Source organism: Dunckerocampus dactyliophorus, chromosome 20 (genome assembly GCF_027744805.1).
Source record: "Dunckerocampus dactyliophorus isolate RoL2022-P2 chromosome 20, RoL_Ddac_1.1, whole genome shotgun sequence".
Classification (NCBI taxonomy): Eukaryota; Metazoa; Chordata; class Actinopteri; order Syngnathiformes; family Syngnathidae; genus Dunckerocampus; species Dunckerocampus dactyliophorus.
Genome location: NC_072838.1, coordinates 17,195,746 through 17,215,182, shown reverse-complemented (window position 1 = coordinate 17,215,182; position 19,437 = coordinate 17,195,746). Strand labels below are relative to the sequence as shown.

Genomic DNA, 19,437 nt, shown 5'->3' with positions numbered 1-19,437 from the left:
TCGTGGACCAGGAGGAACCCAGGTCCCACTGCACCAGCGTAGGTTCTGACAATGGGTCCAAGGATTTCATCCAGATACCTAATAGCAGTCAGGGTGCCATTATCTAACCTGTAGAGGTCTGTGTGTCCTTCCAGGGATATGCCTCCCCAGACCATCACTGACCCACCACCAAATCGGTCATGCTGAATGATGTTGCAGGCAGCATAACGTTCTCCACGGCATCTCCAGACCCTTTCACGTCTGTCGCATGTGCTCAGGTTGAACTTGCTCTCATCAGGGAAGAGCACAGGGCACCAGTGGTGTAGTTGCCAATTCTGGTGGTCTATGGCAAATGCCAATGGAGCTCTACGGTGCTGGGCAGTGAGCACAGGGCCCACTACACAACGTCGGGCCCTCAGGCCACCCTCATGGAGCCTGTTTCTGATTGTTTGGTCAGAAACATTCACACCAGTGGCCTGCTGGAGGTCATTTTGTAGGGCTCTGGCAGTGCTCATCCTGTTCCTCCTTGCACAAAGGAGCAGATACCGATCCTGCTGAGGGTTGAAGGACCTTCTACGGCCCTGTCCAGCTCTCCTGGAGTAACTACCTGTCTCCTGGAATCTCTTCCATGCGTCCAGGTACCGCAGTGATGCCCTGGTCCAGATCTGGGAGGAGATCCCCCAGGACACCATCCGTAGTCTCATTAGGAACATGCCCCCACGTGGTCAGGCATGCGTACAAGCACGTGGGGACCACACAAACTACTGAGAATCATTTTGAGTTGCTACAATGACATTTTAGCCAAATGGACCAGTGTGCTGCATCATTTTTTCACTTTCATTTTTGGGGTGTCTTTGATTTCCCCCCTCTATAGGGTGATCATTTTCATTTCTATCAAATGATGTGGCATCATTTTGTTACTAATACATCACCCACTTATTATCAGGAAACATATTCAACATCATTTTTCCCCCAGTTTAGATCTGCTGTGTTTTCCAAGTGTTCCTTAAATTTTTTTGAGCAGTGTATATTGGTCATTAAATAAATCAGAAATTAATAGTTTCAAGTAATTTAAAATGAGATTTAACAATTAGTTGCCATTATGACATTTTTATTATGTGTCTGTGATTGACACTCAGCTAAAAAAGGTAATGAAATATATCAACTGATCATGAAATATATTGCTTATGAAGAAATAGTTTAAATATAATTACTTCAAAATATATTTTACATGAATTAATTACTAATTGATTATTGAATAAAGAATGTCAATAATATTATTTAATATTTGAATTACAGCCATAAAATTTATTAATGTAATAAATGTATTGATACATGAATAAATTTTTTTAATGTAATTATTAAAACATTATTTCACAATTTCATTGAAATTGTATTGAAATTTGGTTGACATATGGTTGGTTGGCAAACTCCACTGCTCATTATTTGGTTATTATTTATTAGTGGTCAGCCACCATGCGTGTTAGCTGCATGCCGTCATTTACATTAGCATCTGGTTGGTTAAAATAAAGTAGCGTACCTGTTTGATATTGAGACGTAATGAATTGTATTGCTTTGTATTGACGTTTGTCTACATATAACTACACTTGTAACACCCATTTCTGGTTCTACTGTTATGGTCACACTTGACTTTACTGTATCATCCTGCATCTGATGTCAAAGCAGTTTAATGGAACCATCATTAACTGATCCCAGTTCAGTGACAGCCACGTAGCTAGTGACAGACAGTAGGATGAGAGGATGTTTCACTCCCCTTGCCTTTCTGTGCTATGAATTACAGCACTCACATGCCAGACATAGACCTTGCTTACTTATGCAGACATGTACACTTAAAAGGTCAACAAAGTGTCTTTTTTTTTTTTTTTTAATCTTGTTGTGTGCAGTCTATCACGGGCGCTTCATGTGTGTTTCTGCAATGGCGTGATCTTCCTATTCCTCTTCCAAAAACAGAGTGACCTTTCTCTGAAAGGTTACGCCGTGACATCCCTCACATGCACAATACTCTCACGGACGCCCAAAGACACAAAGCATCCGGGGGGGTGGGGGTTCTGGACTTCTAACACTGCAGGGACGGGCCTTTTTGTCCATAAACAAGTCTGCCACACTGACAAATCTGTGGTTTATTATCCCCATAAACAAGGCTAATATAACACAATTCTTGCTATACATCTTGGGTGCTTTACAAGAGCGGGACTGTCACAAAATCTAATTTATTGATTCGGAATGAAACACTCACTCACTCTGTATCGAAAGAAATGTAAAATATAAATGAACTCAAATGACAAAAAAACAAAAAACGAGCCATTTGAGTAAATAAAACATGACAAAATGTATTGAAGGTGTTTGTATCATATTATATTTGAGCCGTTATTTTTACTCCGCCTCCGCTAAGTCTGCATGTAAATAAACATAAAAATAATTTTAAAAAAATTAAAAAAAAACATTTGCGCAACTAAAACATAGCAAAATGGAGTGAGACACTGAGGATGTAGGAGGAATAGAAAAAAAGCAAGATATCCCCATAGAAGACACTTTTTGAACAGGTGGTTGCGCAAGATGGTGCAGTGCCTTTCACCTTTGACCCCACCAATTTGGAGGTAAGCTGCCTGCCAATCAGCATTGTGCAAGTGTTGTACACCACTTCAAACCACAATAATAAACATGTGGTTACATTAATCGCTCAAGACAAACCTTGCACGTGTATTAATAAATGGAGAATGATAGATTTTGGATGCACCCCCGCTTACTGTACTGCCACGTGAAAGGCAAATATTGGGAATATTGTTGCAGTAAACGTCTGCATGTGGAGGAATGCCAACGTTACGCTACATTTCACGTTGTCCCCTCTGAAACCCCCTGGCCATCTTTTTTCTCTTAATGATGGATTAGACTTCTTATGGTATGACCGCTCATCCAGCAATAATCCACACACAGTTGGAGCTGTGAAAGGCAGACCAAGGCCAGACGGAGACAGCGGGAAAGGAGGAGGGATGAAGAAGGCAGCTACATATGCACAAATGTTCTGTACATAACATGCACTCAAAATCATTGCTCTAAAATGCTAAATCAATACTGGGCATAGCACAGATACATGTGGAACACCTAAACACAAATGTTGTGTTGGTGACTGGTTTCACGCAAATGTATTTTGTTTTTTTATTACCTTATTTGTTTTTGTTGTATAGAAATCACATTATCATACATAAATTGGTCTTTTTGTTCTGTGTTGTGTGTATATTAGAAAACAAAGAGCATGGTTTTAGTCCATAAAATGTACAGTTTCATAAGCGGAAAAGTCATAAAAACAAGCGTTTTATGAGGTCGGGGGGTATTATGAAGTTTCTCCTGTTCCAAAAGGTCAAACCCGTCATCCTGTCATGCAAGTATCGTCATTTGAGTGGAATTTTATGACAATTACGCTGAATTAATCTCAAAAATGGGGCTCCTGACATATGGCAGTCGTGACTGAGGGGTGGATGAGCAAATTAGAAACATTTTTCACAGGCGTCCCGAACACAAACCCCCAAAAATCACTCATTAGCACCTCCTTTAAATTTTTAAACATTTGCCCCTGACACCAGTCACATGGATTGTCACAAAATTTTGTGGAGACGCCAAACATGACAGGACACATGAAAAAGTCTCAAGAACTCATGTTCCAAGACAAACAGGAAGTCAGCCATTTTGGTTTCCGGTGGCGATTTTGGGGCAAAAACCAGGGGTTGTATTTCGACAAACTAGTCTTAGGGACTTCAACCAAATGAGCCCAAATGAAAATCAACAGACACCAGACAGATAGGCGATGATAAATTGCAGAGCATTTTAGGCTTGTCCATAAGATGTGGGTGGGGCATGGGATTTTGATCCTTTGAATCTAACTTGGCTTTGAACAAAGATGTAAACGATAACTGAGCTCCACAATGCCAGCTCTCGACAGGAAATGTCCAAAAAACAAACTTGCTAATCTCATTTCAGGTACAGTACCTGTAGATTCAAAGGCATGATGATTTGATTTTTCATTCCCACAGTGCACAAGTAAAGTGGGCTGAGGAGAAGCTGCTCTAGAAATCAGTTTTCAGTGATCTAGGCATATTATCTTCTGTGTAGGGATGTCCGATAATATTAGGCAATATTATTTAGCGTAAAAATAAGACATCCGATAATATTGTTGGGGTTTTTTCTGCTGAAAATGATATGGGATAAGGTATTGTCCAATAAATGGATAATGCTCGGTATGTGTGGCCAAGTGACCTTTACTGGCGCGCAAGTGATGACCTCATCAAACTGCTCCGTGCTCCACAGAACAACTAGGTGCTAGCTCAGTATTTCCACGTTTCGCCTTCTGGACTGTTCGCAATTTGCAATGACTGTAAAGCATTTGTGATTTGAAGAGGAGCAAAGGTGGGAAAAAGTCAGTGTTTTGCAAGTCCAAGTCAGGTCCGAAGTCATAGGCTTATCATTTGCGGGTCCTTACAAGTCATAAGCACTGTTAAGTGTTTACCAAATGAAATACCATGACCTGGTAATTTGCGAATGCCCATTCATACCTTTGGACAATCTAGAGTTGCCAGTTAATGTGTTCATGCAGGTATGATGCCATTGTTGCACCAGCTGTACATTTTGTTGTGTATTTTACCAAGTTAGTTGAGTATTGTAGTGTGTGCCAAGTGCTGTATTGTGCCAAGTACTCTCCACACACGTTTCTGATGTGGACAAGGAGATCCAGAAAATGCATGGATGAGCACGCTGTAATGTTTTCACGCAGATGTAACAAAAGACATCAAAGACCATCGAGACTACCTTCTTCACAACCCTCCAGAACACAATGCAGGGGAAAGCAAGGCGGGTTACATCATTTTAGTATGGATGTGGTTTGCACTAATGTACAACTGTACTGTACATTTTAGAAACAGGCCAGTAGAAAACAAGCTGTGGGCTACAAATGGCCCCCAGGCCACACTTTGGACACACCACTGTGAGCCCATCAGGTAAAAGAGCCATTAGAAGTTAACCACTAAAGCAATTAAAATTTCATTTTTTCCCTTGATTCCTAATCATTTCAGGAGGTTTATCATCTCTGAATCGCTCATCAGAGCTTTATCCAAATTAGCTTTTAATGAGCGGACTCATTTCCACCAATGCTGTTGTTATGATAGTTTGCTGACTTTTTCCCTCCCATCAGTCTTCACTTATCCTCTTTTTCTGCCTCCTTTCTATTCCTTTCATGTCTTTACCCCGTGTTTAGCTTTGAGATAAACCTTGGAACCTCTGTTAGCGTCATCAATCCGTTCCACAAGGTCTGACTCAAACCAAAACGTACTCTAAACAAATCAAGAACTATAATAAATAGTGCAAATCCAATTAATCTGTTCTGAACACCCCAAAACATGAACACAACAGTTTTTTTTTTGTTTTTTTTTTTAATAGTTTCACACTTGTAGTTATACATGCAGAAAACAATTGAAAATGTATCCAAATGACGAATGAAAGGCATAAATTTAACATCACTTTTACTGTGACTGGAGACTTGATTGTTGACAAAGATGGCCACGAGATCTCCACAGACCCCACCTTCGTGTTTTGCTACCAGTCGGAACGACAAAGGCAATAAAGCTTTCTCTCTTTGAACCTGGTCGGATTGTAAGACAGTCATTTGAAACTTCTCCAAAAATCCTGAAGGTTATTGAACAAAAAAGTCAAGTAGTAGACCCAAATGTCACAGACCCTGAGCTGGAAGATCCGATTGGCTGTCAAGATGCAGGACGATCCTTGGACCAGATGAAGGTTGTTACTGGTGCCGAGTGCAGTCCAACAAGCATCAGACGGCATCTCCGAGAGAAGGCTTTTAAGAAGAAAAAAATGTCTTTGTGGGCCTAGTCTCCTTCAATGCCACAAAATCCTCTGTTTGGAATTTGCAAGAGAGCACCAAATATGGAACATTGAAAAGTGGAAGAAAGTTTCATTCTCTGGTGAGAAAAAAATGTGATCTTGATGGTCCTGATGTCTTCCAACATTACTGGCATGACAAGGAGAACAATGGAGGTTGAAGTTGTGCAGTTGCGTCAAACAGCAGCTGGCGTTGTGGAGACGTTGCAGGGGACATCAGTCATGACTGAAGGCCCTCATCTGTGTATGGTAATGACTGGCTTTTTCAACAGGACAACGCTGCAGTTCACAATGCCCGCCTGACAAAGGGCTTCTTCCGGAGGAATAAGCTCACTCGTTAGGACCATCCTGTGATCATCTGATGAACAGCCTATTTCACTTTCATTCTTGTTATAAATTGCTTGGTCAAAATGTTTTGTCTCACTCCCATTTCTTCTTTTTGCATTTTAAAGCTCTAATTAGAACCCTCCTTAAGATCCAACAATGAAAAACGTTCCACTGGTCTTGTGTGTACTGGCAATGGTCAAAAAGTTAAAGTACAGGCAGCCTATTATATGTGACAGTACCCATGATCCCTTGCTGTTAGATTTTTAAGTTCCTAGCCTGTAGTTCTGGTTTCAGACAACCATCTGTCAAAACTAATAAATTCTTTCACACTGGCCACCATTATTTCCAAGCATGCTTGTTGCTGCCTTATATATATTTATACACACACACACACACACACACACACACACACGTGTGTGTGGGCGCGCGCGTGTGGTTGAAGCTTAGCACTTTTATTGCTAAGAGAGCCGAATGAATTGGCCCCGGGGGACACATAAAGGTCTACAGGAAGCTCTGGTGTTCCGAGGGAGACACAGGTGAAGAGATGGGAAGGCAATCTATTTTTCCGTAAGTACCGAGCGGTCTTTACCACTCCACGCCAGCAGCCGGCCAAGGCAGCCGGTCACCGTGGTAACAGCACAAACTAACGCCCCAAAAAAGACTGATTCTTTTAAATACATCACCGGTATGTAGACACTAATACTTCTTAACACAGCGAATAAGTGTAGGCGTCTGCATGCGTACGGCATCATTTTTAATGATCTCACAATATACTCAGACAAAAATGGTGTAATTATCCATCAGAATGTTAAACTCTTTGCTATTGCGCTATCAAAAGCAGGTGTTATGGCACAACAAGAGACCTCCAAGAATTAAAAACATGCAAATATGTTGAGGTGTTTACATTGTTTTTGTTTTGTTGCTTCATGGCAAACCACTGGAAATGCTTTAACTCTAAAAATAAATACAATTTTTCACGAGAGTTCAATCATTTTGAGGGAAACGGTAAGTGGCGGAAAGCATAAATTCACACTGACAAAAACCAGTAAACATAAGATAAAAGTGGAACAGAAAGAAACATAAAAATCCAGTTTATTGATAATTAAACGTGCCACTTGTGTGCCTAAAAGGCGCAGATATCGGTGAGTACAGTTGGTGATGTAAATGAGCAGCACTTAGAGTATGTTGCTGACAGTAAAGGTGAAAGTTATTAATGTCATAACTTCAATTAACTGCAGCGTGAATTAGTTTTCCGGTCATGACAGCGTGGCCCTGCACTGCATAGGCAAGAAGCCATAATGTGCTTTTGATCACTACAAGCCCTGCTACTAAAACCCCAATTTAAAAGCTTTAACCTGATAATTGGCGTCATACATTTACCCGTTAAGCCCCCCACTTTTGCCTGCCTTAGTGTCAATTAAACTTGAGGAACAAAGGAGGAATTGCGGAGGACAAACAAATCACAAAAAGTGCGCACTTTGTGGCTTTTGAGAAAGTCGTCTGACTGGCTCTGCTGAGATGCGGCGTGCTCACGCAGGGATTTAAGCAGCTTAACCGCTTGTTCGGTGATTGATGTCAATATTAAAACAGCTAGCTTTGGAAAATAAAGCTCATCCAATAAATGCTGATAATGCAATACTGTGGTCAGTGTCTCGGATTTGTAGGGGTTTTTTTTCTTTCCTTTACGCGGAGGCCTCCATGCACTACTTTTTGCATGGGCATTTTGCTTGATGGCAGCCACGTTTTTCAACCAAACCTCCTCAAATTCTACACGCATGTGCTTGTCGGTCCCCTAAAGTTGGGTACCAAATTGCATGGGGATCTGGCAAAACAGCCAAAATTTACAGTTGGGACGTCACAAGATCTCACAAGAATCAAATGTGACAAGATTTCTGGTTCAGAAAAAGAAATCTCGTGGGGACTAATAAAGTAATGAATTCACTACACAATAAATGAAAATGAACTCGATCATTTTTCCAGCCCCAATATATTGCCATGTGTATGCGTGTCTGTTTTCCTCCTCTCTTGCCTCCAAACAGGCAGGAAGCGATTTCACTCTGTGCATTTGTTCCGTAGAACAACGGCATAAATGGAGTGAGCCCTTTTGTCAGTCATACAGTCACGTTGTCTCGGTGGGTGGAAGCGGGGCCGTAGCATACACACAGAGTGCAGAAGAGTGTAACATAGTAGAAATTAAACTAGGAGACTGCAAAGTATTTTCATATTTTGCATTGTGCTTTTCTTAAAAGTAATTTTAAAATCTCGTCTTGTCTTGTTGTCGTAGACCCAATCTCGTGTGTCATTTCGTCTCGTGGACTGAGTGTCTCGTGACACCCCTAGTTGCAGTGGCTGTTTTGTAGAGCTGTGTGAGAATTTTCAAGCCAATCCGACTTAGCACCACCATGTGGTGTATTTGTCAGAACAATAATAGCACAGGCAACACAGTCGAGGTGCATGTTTTGACAAATTTTCAACCTTGTGTGCAGCGGTTCAGGAGAACAAAGGTTATCTTACACATTTATGTACAGTCACATGACAATTCATTGAAATTACAAATATGAAAATGTCAGGTTTTTGACTGGAAGGATGCATCCAAATGAACCTCCCTTGCTCATGATCCGCCATAGTCTTCATGCTGAAATCATTCAGCCATCTTTACTAATGCATGTTGTTTAACCTTTAATGCAGAAGATGAGTGGATTGCAAGGTGAAGCAGGTTAGAAGGGTTGACCCCAGGAAAGAACGAAGAAAATGATGTGAGCTGGCTTGTTCTCCTTCTCTTATCCTCATTCCAAGTCCTCCCCGTGAACTTCAAAGAAAACTGCACTTTTTTTGGAATGTTGCCCATCATCTACAATCCTCATGTGAGACATGAACACATATTTCTCTTTTCTGTGCTTTCTAAAGATTAAAAAAAAATCAGCTAAAAAGAGGGAGCACGTAATGGGAAGCACCTAAGCCTTCTGGAAAAAAGCACCACCAACGCTACATTTATATATAATGTGACCTGCATATTATTGTTAACATTGTTACACCCAAGAACTGCGTTAGTGGCGTAGTGACACCTCGCCATACCACACCGGCTGGCGACTAGCTTCACCAGTCACAATGCCCCATGCCACTAGCGAACAGTAACGCTACATATTGAAGCTGCTGCTCTTGTTTTTGAGTTTGGAAAAGTTAACGCTCAGGGTAGCGTTCCTTTCTATGTTGCTATGTGAAATCAATGCACCTAGGAAGGAAATTCTGCTCATGCTTAACATGACCAAAATACAACAAAACACTGTAAGTATTACATCCAGCCATTGTTGGTCACTTATGCGGGTCCGGTTCGCGGGGGCAGCAGTCTCAGTAGGGAAGCCCAGACTTCCAGTTCCACCAGGAGGACACCAAGGTGTCCCAGGCCAGCTGCGAGACATAATCCCTCCAGCGTGTCTGGCCTTCTCCCAGCCGGAACGCCTCACCAGGAAGGCGTCCGGCCTAGATGCCTGAGCCACCTCAACTGGCTCCTCTTAATGTGAAGGAGCACAGGCTCTACTGAGCCCCTCCCAGATGACTGGGCTCCTCATCTTACCCCTTAGGGTGTTCCATTAGGTGCATTAATGAGCTGCCTCTTTTAAGCCGTCTTTACGTCTTTAAAACGCGCAGAAATGAGAAAGCCGTGTGTTCACGTGTTACATAAGGATTGTGGATGATGGGCGCATCATTAGCTGAAAACAGCAATGATATTGATCTGAACTGCACATGAAGAGCACATTTCAACAACTTCATCCCCACTATCCAGCCTGCGTGGGTCTTTTTTCTTTATGAAGGTGAATTACAGTAACGTATTTGCATGTGACATTTCCCCTCCTTGTCAACCATCCACCCACCCTCCCCTTGACCCTGACACGGCGACGTTGACTTGTGACACGAGCGAGCCTGACATGGAGGACCTGCTGCCTCCTCTTCGTCCTGCTCGCGCATGCATGCACTCTCCTCCTTTCCTCCAACTCTGCTCCGCGGCTTGCAATTACCCCGCTGACACAGACGTTATGTCACGGCCTCTTTCATCAAATCTCCTGCATTTCCCTCCACGTCTGATTCATTTATATTCATATTTGTGGCCCCTGTTTAGCTTTTAGATGAATGTACAGTATTTCCTCGTTTGTTACAATTAATTGGTTTCAGACATGACCATGATAAGTGAATTTCCGCAAGATAGGATTCCTTATTTATAAATTGAATAGTTTCATAATTAGTGATCGGAAAACCTGATTACGACCTTTTAAATATGGTTTTTAACATTATTAGAGCCCTCTAGACATGAAATAACACCCCTTTACACTCCTGCAGTTCAACATGTACAATTACAAGAACATGAAAATATTGCAAAAATGTATTTTGGGGGCAGAAAAGTTGTATTTTTAGGGCAGCGTTGTGGGAAGATGCCCATGGAAAAATGCTGCTCAACATGTACAATTGCAAGAACATAAAAACACTGCATTTGTGTGACAAACGATGGCGTTTTCAGCACAGTGTTGTGGCACAATGCTCATAGGCAATGCCGCTGAACATTTCACACATTTGCAGGAACACAATTTACATTTTTCAGTTGAGCGATGACAAAAACGAAACGGTTAATCCCAATGTCGCCACTCCATCTGGGACGCCGTTACACCAAAGCATATACATCAATCCATTTGTCTTCATACTCCTCTCCGCTTGCCCGACGGAATCCCTGCTTTCCTATTATCTCCGGTGGCCCTTTGTGCTTTAGCGCTTGTCGCTATAAAACGAATTGTCTGCTGCAGTGCAAATGACTTCATCTGCGCTCAAATGGGGCACATTTTCCCTGATAGTTTTCCCCATCACCCAGTTCAGCTGCACACCTTGCCTTGTTTGTATTCCCGCACCCCCGCCCTCCATCCCTATCTGGCTTCTTAAGCATCCTTTTCCCCTTGTCTTTTTGTTTCCTTGCATGAACTCTCATCCTTATCCTCTTTTCTCTCTTGTCTTGTCACCTTCTGTATTTATTAGCAGATCTTATGAGGCATTTTCTATTTGCGATGTTTTCCCTTAGGAAATGTGATATTGTGAATGTTGAAGCCATTATTCATCACAGTAGTTCTTAGTTGTGAGACGGTCCTAAAATTCTCAATTAAAAATTAAATTAGGACACACACCTGTGGAACACCTACAGCAGGGGTGTCCAAAGTGCGGCCTGGGTGTCATTTATGGTCCGCAGGTGGGTTTTTTGTTGGCCCGCGGCCTAGTCTAAAATTGTAATTTAACTAAAACAGCAACAATGGACAAATCAGCACAAATTTTACAGGAAAAAAAAAAATCAAAATATTAAAGAGGAAAGTAATTTTACAAGAATAACGTTGCAATATTTGGAGGAAAACGTCATTTTAGTATCATAAACTTGAAATATTAAAGCAGAAAGATGCCTTTTTTTTTTAAAGACGTAGCATTATGAGAAAACAAAACAAGTAATTTTTGGAAAACTAGGTTGCAGAAAAAGTTAGAGATATAGTAATAGTATTTGTTTAAGTCATTTAAAGTCAAATATGAGAAAAAAGAAAAAAAAGTTGTAATTATTGGAAAAGTAGATTTGGGGGAAAAATTAATATGGGAATCAAGTCAAAACATGGGAATAAAGTCATAATATTCTGAACAGAAAACTAAAGATTGAAGTTGAAATATTTGGACAAGGTTTTAAAAAAAACAAAAAAACTAAAAGCAGCAAAAGCTGGGAAACAAGGAGCAGAGACCAAATTTCAGACCAATAATATGCTTTATGCAATAATATGCTCCTATATCACAAAGCTCAGATGCAGTTTCTTCTTGAAATGTATACACTAACTTCTTAGCATATCTGCATGTGTTTGTTTACAAAATATCAAAGTGGCCCTCGGTTGAAAGAGTTCGGACACCCCTGGCCTACAAGGAACAATAAAGAAATTGTGGAGAGATTTTTTTTCTCAATATTGATCTTTTAAAAAAAAAAAAATGTTTTTTTAGCCATCACATCTGCTGCCCACCTTGCCAACATAATGTCTACATTTCATTCCACGATATACACAGTAAGCCTCATCATTCAGTTATGATGGAGGATTTATCAAAACCGCTGCCATATGCAGATCCCATGCCGTCCAATCCGCTGTGGAATTTAATAAAAGTTGGGACTGCATATCACTCATGTACGAGTGCACGCCAGTCACTTGGTAGTATAGACACAATGGCACATTCTCTCACTTGCACACACCATATATACACTGTATGTACCCACTGACCCCAGGGTGAACCGCAGCTGATTGCAGTCATCCGTCTGTTAACTACATTTTCTATAGGAGAATGACATTGTGATTAATGGAAGATGGAAGGGGCGAGACCAAATAGGTAACCACGGGCCGGGGGGAAGGGAGACGGGCCGATGGATGAAAGGAGGAAGTGAGACGACGAAGATAATCAGAAAAAGGGAGTCGCGGAGAAAAGATGTAATCATGATGAGAAGGAGGGGGAGATAATCATCCTACTTTCCAGTGCCCCATGAGGTGACCCCCCCCCCCCACCAGCGGTCAATTAGAAAGGGGATGACTGGTGGCAGAAATACTGTCCAGTGAGGATAAGAGTTGCAGTCATGTTGCTCGTAGAGCTTATTTTTAGCACACACGGCATCTCACTTATTAAATGCATACATGGCATCACGACTGCATTTACACAGGATCGATCAAGAAGGCATTTCTGGAATGTTTAATTTTTTCCAGGGATGTTTACATGACAAAGTAGCAAAAGCTAATGTGTTTGTCGTTTTTTTCTATCATTAAAGGAATAACATCATATGGCTATAACTGGGGTGTCAAAAGATCCAGCGAGAACATGGCAAGTTCAGGGGAAAAAGAAAAAAAAAAGTCTCAGGCACCGGGCCTGGGACAATAAATTCATTCATCACACAATAGAAATGAACTTGATCATTTTGCCAGCCTCAATACATTGCATACATGTGTCTGTTTTCCTCCACTCCCACCTCCCGGAAGAGAGTTCACTCTGCAGTGGTTCAGCACCTTGGTGTGTTGGTTCCATAGAATATCAACATGAACAGAATGAGCCCTTTTGTCAGTCTGTCTCGGTGGGTGGAGGCGGGGCCATGAGCATCCACACAGTGCAGAGAAGTGGAACGTAGCAGAAATTATGAGCTGATTGCAATATATTGCCATACAAAAGATATGACAGTCATTTTCTTAAAAAGTAATGTTAAAAATCAATCTGGTGCGTCGTGTCTTGTGACGCTCTTTAAAAAAAAAAAGTGCAGTTTTGATCATTTATGTTTTGGGCCTAAACGCATGACAACTCCAACTAACAAAGCGCAGATGTGATAATGCCCCGCCCCCCACCCCAGGTGAGGATGCAAACTGGCTCTGACTTTGTTGTCCTGGCATGACACAGGTACTAATACGCTTTAATGAGCCTCATAGTCTCACAATACACCACATTTGCCCACTTGGTGTCTGCACTTGACATGTTGGCTAATAGGCTTTAATGGGGAAGCAAAATGTGCTCATTAAGATTTCGGACTGTCGTCGCCTCTATCCTGCTTCTAATGTCCCAATCAAGACTGATTTGTTAAGACGAAAAGATGATTTGTTCCTGCGGGAGTTGGGTCATAACTCATGAAATCAAAGAACGGGATGAGATAGGAATTCCTGTAACGCCAGAAACCATCAAAATGTTGAGCTAGCGAGGGTACAGATTTAATTGTGTTAGCTGGAAAAGGAAAAATGAAACATGACTTTTCTGCTCGTCCTAAAAGTGACTATGCATGAATTTTACTCAAATACTACTACTACATGCAAAGAGATGATCTTTGCTATGAAATGTGTAAAATTGGTTATATCTCTGATGCACCGCCCTACGAACGCAACGTTCATTAGCATTCCAATAGTTTTGCAGGCAGGAATAATTACAGGAAGTTCAAACATGTTCCCGTTGGTGGCCGCCATGTTTTTTGTAGTTTTTGCAGTTATTTGCAGCTTGGAGATGATTGGTTGAAAACAATTGGATGACACCTTTGACCCCAGGAACATGCAGAGCTGCCAAACCACATAACAGAGCTGGCTGAAAGATTCTATAGGCTGGTGTATGTGTAGCCACTCACTCGGCCTTCAACTCCACTGCATCCTTTAAAGTGATGAGTTGGTGAAGAGCTTCTAAACACGACAACCCGCCGCTCGCCTCTTTGAAGTCTGGAAAAGTCACTATGGAATTTTCCTGCTCTGTCGCTCGAAGGCCACCTCAACAACAACATCTTTGGGAATATTTGAGCAGGCAGAAGGTGAACACTGACAATGTCATGGAAGGACAATGGCTTCAACAGACTGAAAGTCTGAAAAAGGACTGCATACTTTTGCAGTACAATCATCCAACGCAATATCGCGGTTCCGTTATCACTTCCTCGCTATACTGCATTTTTTCCAAAATTAAATGATCCTGTTTGGTGGTAGACTGTCTATTACAGTCGTCAAAACCTTGAAATACAAGGATACGTAGTATTCTGGTCACTAGGTGGCAGTAATGTCAAAACATTGAGACATTCTTACCTTAATGCTGCATGAAGTCAGCCATGGCATGTCCTACATGAAAAATAAAATGAGTTATTCTCCCATTCTGTGTGGAAGTGGTAAGTTAGTTTGTTAGCAGCCATCTCCAGTCCCTGCAGCATAAGAGTTTCAACGTGCTGTAAACAATGAATAGGAGCAACTATAAGTGTGTTATTTCATGTCAACAGGGCTCCAATAATGGTAAAAACTGCATTTAGAAAGTCAAACAGGTTTTCTATGCTCTACTACAAAAATATTTCATTTATTAACATTGAATTCTATACATCACAGGTCTGGAACCAATTAACCGCCATAAACGACTGTAGAACGATAACCACTAAGACATGATATCCTGGTTTATTTGCCCACAGCTTTGTAAATTAAAAGAAATGTATCTAAAGTAAATGTTAGCGCAATATAAAGGTTTTAAAGGCCAGTGAATTGCAAAGACCACCAGGTTCAGCTACTGAGGGGAGGCGCAGTAAATAACAAAAAATTAAGTTATGAATTATATTTGAATATATAGAATATTGAACATAAAGTGTACAAAAACATTTACAATACTGCAGGTTTTCTTCAAAGTACTGGTACCAGATGTTTTACTACTGTGCACAGTTCAAAGTAAATATTAATTCAGTCCCTCAATTTCCAGCATACTGCCACAATGATTTAAAAAAAAAAAAGTCCAGTTCTCCAGTTCCCGAAGAATAATCAGACCGAGTGAATTAGTCAGTTGTGTGTGTGAGAGATATTGTATTGGGAGGAAGTGTCTAAATGCGCAAGTTGTCCAAAATAGGATGAGTGAAATTGTCATTCGATCTGAGCGGGTGGGAGGAAAGGACATGCTGCAGAGCCTCCTACCGGACCTTGGGCAAAGAACGTTGACTGAAACGGGATGTCCAGGCTCCTGGCCTTGCTTCTTAGCTCGTCATTAAAGGAGTTGATCCCACAGGGAGCGCACCTGGCCTGCATGGACCAAACAATCCATATTTAAAAATAAAGTTAACAAGGCTAACGCTAAGCTAGCATTAGCAAAGCAACTTAGTGTACACTGAAAACCATTAAAACCGTGCGTTAGCTTGCATAAGCATGCTAGCGCTAGCATGCCTAAACAGCAATTCAATTCAGTACAAAGCTATCAGCATTGTCTCAATTCCATCCAACTCACCAGTTCAGTAGATCCAAAAGCACACAAGATAAACAGGTCCCCAGAAAAAAAATGGTGTGGTCACAAGAAAACATAAAATGCTTGAAAGAGCAAATGTTTTGGAGGCACTGACCTGTAGCTGCTCTTCCTTGACTTTTCTCCCACCCAACTGTGAAGAATGAAGTCTGGGCATCTTACGGTATATAGTGCCTTGGGACTTGTGATTGGCTAATTGAAATCAGGTGTGCATGTCATGAGACATGGTGCATTCAAGGCCAAGGAAAGTGTGGGGAAAAACGCTACAAGGATAAGCTTGGGGATTTTAACCCTGGTTACACCAGGCTTTGCTACACATCTTAAAATAAATGCTCTGCAAATATCCCTGAGTCTGCTGTAGACGTGGGACTGTAGTGTTTTTCTTCAGTGAATAGGCTAACCTAGCATGATGTTGCTGTTCAAATGTGAATGTAATGGTAGCACTGCAGCTCACATAGCTATGCTAGTATTGCTAATGTACGTGTCTTCCTGTCCCACTCCTTAATGTTACGTCGTTGTATGTGATCCATGGCATCTGTTTAGTTGGACAAGTTCAGAGGTACAGTGGACACTTGTCCCTCGCTGCATCACGGTCCGAACATCGCTCTATTGCGCTTTTTCAAAAATGAATGAATGAATTAATAAAATGATCGTGGTATGAATGTGACTGTGAATGCTTGTTTGGCTATACGTGCCCTGCGATTGAGGGTGTACCCTGCCCTCACCCGAGGTCGGCTGGGATAGGCTCCGGCATAACTTCGACCCCAGTGAGGATAAGCCGCATAGAAGATGGATTGATGGATGATCGCTGTTTTGTGGTTGACTATGTTCTATTATAAGTCACAAAATATTGACAGACAAGTTATATGTAGTATTTTAGTCATAAGGCGTCAGTAATGTTACACTGATGAGATATTACCTTACATTACATTAGCTTAACACGGCATGTCCGACATGAGTGAAAAAAAAAGTTCTCCTCCCATCCGGTGTGGAAGTGGTAAGTTTTTGGCTTCTTACTTTGTCCTTCTTCCCCACTCCTTTTGAAACACTTTTTTAAGATTGGAACAAATTAATTGGAGGCTAGCTAGTTAGCACATTAGTGTTGCTCAATGTGGCGTAAACAAAGAATAATAGGAGTGTAAAGGTGAGTATAGGGGTGTTATTTCATGTCTACAGGGCTCTAATAATGGTAAAAGCTGCATTTAGAAAGTCATAAACAGGTTCTCTATGCTCTAACTATGAAAATATTCCGTTTATTAATATTGAATCCTACTTTGCGGAAATTCACTTATGGCGGTTGTGTCTGGAGCCAATCAACCTCAATAAACGAGGGACAACTGTAAATGTAAAAAGTGTATAGAGCACACAATGGCGCTTTTTGGAGACACGCTCTCATGGACAGACACAGCTCAGTAGCATTAAAGCTACATGCACACAAAAAAGGCTTACTAAAAGCACTTTTCAAGTGTCTGAATTGCAGCAGACTCCAGCATGCCCCCGCGACCCTAAAGAGGAGAAGCGGTATAGAAAATGGATGGATGGATGAATGAATTGCAGCAACAAGGCTAGATTTGGGACAGCACACTTACTGTGGGACCTGTGACACTGTAGAACACACTGACTCTGACCTTTAAGCTTGTAGCATTGCCATATGTCCACAAAAGAATGGGTGATGGCGTCAGAAGTCTGTTTTCATGTCCAGTCTTCCCTCCTCTTAAATTCTCCATGCATTTCATGCCTGCTTGTTTTCTTGTTTTTTAACTGATGCGCGACCAGTAAACTCCCATGTGTGCGGACCTGAAACCATCTTTTAGACCCCAGTGTGACACAAACATATGGACATTTCCATATGACCCATGTGGACGTGTTCCACTGAGACGCCACTGTGACAATATATTCACACACACACACACACACGAGGACAAAGAACGACGCTGGGGCTTTGGGACTTCACATTTGTCAGGGACACATGCTGCAATATGCTATTTAAATGACTCATGAGACATGTGCACCGCAGGAGGACACACATACAAATGAAACAGCACTTGCAGTCTGCATACTTGTAGCTATTTTCCCCTTAAAGGACACCTTCTACCCCTTTTCTACCAATTTGTATGGTAATAACCACAACGCCATTTGGTACCCTCCCACTTGGAAGTGGCACAGTACCTAACAGGTGGAGCTAGTCTTCCAGTACAATCACTTTGTTCCTTGTGTCCAAAACAAGCCATCTGAGGACATGGTGTTGCCGCGCATTCCGCACATGAAAACAACGCTACAAGAGAAGAAAGTGTCATTTATAATTAACACGGCAGCGGCCCAAAATGTTTTTCCGTGTGTGTGTGTGTTGACTTCCAGAACGACGATATCCTTTTAAGAGTAGATGTATAATTCACGTCGAGACGTGGAGATGTGATATGATCCTTCGGGCTAACTCCGGGACGAACACAAGACTTTATGAATATTATTATTTCAGCATCATTTCCCGGTGATGTTGTCGTGCTATCGTGTAACGTGCACTGTTGGGTTTGCATTATTAACGCACGCAAGCGGCGGCGTTTTGCGTTACTTTATTGACATTTGTTGTTATTTGTTCACATGAGTAACAATGACAAAAGACTTTTTAAGAATGATCATGAGCTTGTTTTTGGCAAATCCTAATAAAATACGACTGTAAATTGTCCATAGGTATGAATGTGAGTGTGAATGGTTGTTTGTCTATATGTGCCCTGCCATTGGCTGGCCACCAGTCCAGGGAGTAACCCCCGCCTCTCGCCTGAAGTCAACTGGGATAGGCTCCAGCATTCCCGCGACCCTAATGAGGATAAGTGACATAGAAGATGAACGGATGGATATTGTTCATAATTTATTATCATTGAATTTTGAATTTAATAATGTAATAAAATAAAAACAAATTAAAACAATGACAGTTGCATCACGCTGCACAATTTTTTATTTATTTATTCAAAAAACAGAAAATATATTTTTTTCAAGCACATTGTGTTATGTAATTATGATTGTATTACTTTTTTCATCGACATAAACTGCCTTTAAATACCTTGAAACCACGTTACACATATGATTATTATTAGTACTGCTTTTAAACAAAATATAATAATAATAATAATAATAATAAAGATACAAAAACAAAAATGCAGACAATGACTGCCTAAAATACCAAACATGCTACATTGACATTAAAGGCAATCTTGGAAAAAAAATAATTTAAACTTATTTACTTTATTATTATTTAAAATATAAAAAGATAATAAATATCTACTACTAAACCGTAAAATAAAATCAAATAAAATAAAGTAAAATAAAAACATTTTGACAAAAAATGTGATGAAATGATATAAAAGATAAGCTAGCTTGTGGCTTCTTCCCACACATCCACAGAGAGAGAGCCATGCAGCGGAGGGTGTAATAGGCAGAGTCCACGAGGACATGAGTAGACGT

At 41.1% G+C, this 19,437-nt stretch overlaps 1 long non-coding RNA gene across 1 annotated transcript in view; it reads right to left on the bottom strand.

Annotated features, from left to right (window-relative positions):
• Positions 1–16,142, bottom strand: part of LOC129173028 (uncharacterized) — a 31,686-nt gene extending 15,544 nt beyond the window's left edge. Inside the window, exons 1-3 of the long non-coding RNA XR_008567153.1 lie at positions 16,076–16,142; positions 15,662–15,761; positions 14,796–14,828 (exon numbers count right to left, since the gene is read on the bottom strand). This is a non-coding gene — a long non-coding RNA (uncharacterized LOC129173028). The remainder of the gene's footprint in view (positions 1–14,795; positions 14,829–15,661; positions 15,762–16,075) is intronic.
• Between the last annotated feature and the right edge of the window lie 3,295 nt (positions 16,143–19,437).